This window comes from Propithecus coquereli, unplaced genomic scaffold (assembly GCF_000956105.1).
Source record: "Propithecus coquereli isolate 6110/MARCELLA unplaced genomic scaffold, Pcoq_1.0 Scaffold120, whole genome shotgun sequence".
Taxonomy (NCBI): Eukaryota; Metazoa; Chordata; class Mammalia; order Primates; family Indriidae; genus Propithecus; species Propithecus coquereli.
Genome location: NW_012136081.1, coordinates 5,155,466 through 5,157,917, shown reverse-complemented (window position 1 = coordinate 5,157,917; position 2,452 = coordinate 5,155,466). Strand labels below are relative to the sequence as shown.

The following is a 2,452-nucleotide window of genomic DNA, read 5'->3' as shown; positions in this document are numbered from 1 at the left end:
ACTCGGGAGGCTGAGGCAGGAGGATCGCTTGAGCCCAGGAGTTTGAGGTTGCTGTGAGCTAGGATGACGCCACGGCACTCTAGTCCGGGCAACACAGTGAGACTCTGTCTCAAAAAAAAAAAAAAAAAAGAGATTATTGGGGTGGAGTGGGGCAATAAGGAGTCACATGTCTTTTTGCCCGGGACTCCAAAGGCCAATAAAACTACCCCTGGATTTAATATTGGTTTTAAATTTTTGGCAAGGTCAGTGAGTCTCTGATAAGGAAATATTCTGGTGAACTCAAGATCTAGAGTAATGTGCTATGTGTAGTCCACATAGAGATGCCCAGTTTTCAAGAATCAGTGTCTAGCTTTTGTTAAACACAATCCTAAAATACATCATTTAATCTTTCTTTAATCATTCATAAAGTATTTCAGAATAATCAAGTACTTACAGGTAATTTATTATTATTGTGCCAGTTTAAAGAAGTTTTTAGTGAATGAACATCAGATAAATCATTTGATAGTTATTTCAGAACTCATGGTGATTAAAGCAGAGTGATAGTTCTCTAGTGATAGTGATTGATTACATTAACGTGTAGATCATTTACACCACACCTGAACAGTCAACCCTCCAAGCCAGTCTGGGAAAGGCCAATGTTTCAACCTGGGCACATGTAGGCAAATCCACTTGTGGAATTATTAACAAACAGTGTTGGTTAGGATCACAAAGCTTTCTGCAGCTAGCTGATGTGAAGGAGAGCTATCTAAGAATTTGAGACAGTCAGTACAAGGCATATAAATTAGTCTATAAAGATATATTTTATTCTATTCTTAGCTCACTAATATGGGCTAAGAGGTGTGCCAAATTGCCTAATTAATAACCTGCCTATTTCACTTTTATTCTATATATAAGCCAAATATTACTTACCAACTTACATGATACATGACATAATTGTTTTGTTAATTTATTTGGTACCTGACTGTAGATAATTATTTTGGTCTTGATACTGAGGAACCAAATGAAGTGCTTTTAGTTCTCTTGTGCCAGAATTGTCTATACACAGCATTTGTGTACCCCCTTTCAACTGACATAGCACCTAAAATGAAAAATAATGATCAGATTTCATTTTTAAAAGATAACTCCAATAATATGAATCTAAATAAACTTAAATTTGATAAAACAGCTTTAATCCAGAATTTAAGTTTTAATGGAAGATGGAAAATTATAGATCTGTTTTCTTACTCTACAATAATATGCTCTCTAGAGGTATCAAAGGGCAAAAAATTTCCCAGAAATGTTTCCTGAGATGTGTTCAATGTGAAGTTCCTGCACATGTCTTTCTCCACAGGTGTCCTAGGAATCAGGTGACTGTGGGCCAGAGCTTCCTCTGCCCTGTCTTCACTCCATGGTCTGCATGGTGAGCATGCTGCTCTGCTGACCCTGGCCCATTCAGACCTGGTTAACGCTCAGAAAGACTGTACCCTCCATTCCCTTTCTGTAGTTGGGCACATACTTAGAACGGTCTAATTTCACTATAGTTGTTCTTTCCTGCCACACACACATTATTAATACATGGGACTTTCAAAATGTTCTTTTATTTTATTTCCTGTAAGTACAGCTTAGAAAGGTTAATCCAAGAACTGGAAAATTCTAAAGCCATGTCAATCTTCCTGGGCCAGACTAGCACTGTCAGATCCCCCATTTGGATTTTTTTGTGTGCGTTTGAGATAGGGTCTCACTCTGTTGCCCAGGCTGGAGTATAGTGGCACAATCATAGCTCACTGCCGCCTCAAACTCATGGCCTCAAGCAATCCTCCCACCTCAGCCTCCTGAGTAGCTGGGACTACAGGCACATACCATGCATGGATGATTTTTAAATTTTTTGTAGAGATGGGGTTTCACTATGGCCCAGACTGGTCTCGAACTCCTGGCCTTAAGTGATCCACCTTAGCTTCCCAAAGTGTTGGGATTACAGGCATGAGCCACTGCGCCTGGCCCCCCATTTGGATTCTGACCATAAATAAATCCTCAGTGAGCCAAGGGAGTCCATCAGTCAAGCAGAAGCATTGATGGCACTGGCTGTGTGCCCAGCTCTGTTCTGGGCCCGTGTCATGAATACAAGGGCAAGAGAAGCTGTAGTTTCTGCCTGCACACAGCTTCCAATCCCAATGGCAGAACCACAACCACACACGAGCTGTGGTTTCTACACTTAAGTTGCTTATAATCTAGGTGGGAAAACCCACGTAAGCACAAAGAATCAATGTTATCAAAATAACACATATAGAACCTACTATGATAGCGAGATCCAGACCACTGGGTTAAACCGTTGCATCATTCCAACATGTGATTAGAAGCCAGCATTGGGCCGGGCGTGGTGGCTCACACCTGTAATCCTAGCACTCGGGAGGCCGAGGGGTGAGGATTGTTTGAGCTCAGGAGTTCGTGACCAGCCTGAGCAAGAGTGAGACCC

The 2,452-nt window shown here is 41.3% G+C and overlaps 1 protein-coding gene across 1 annotated transcript in view; it reads right to left on the bottom strand.

Annotated features, from left to right (window-relative positions):
• The window catches only part of MTL5 (metallothionein-like 5, testis-specific (tesmin)), a 25,373-nt gene that overhangs the window by 18,091 nt on the left and 4,830 nt on the right, over positions 1–2,452 (bottom strand). The window lies entirely within an intron of this gene.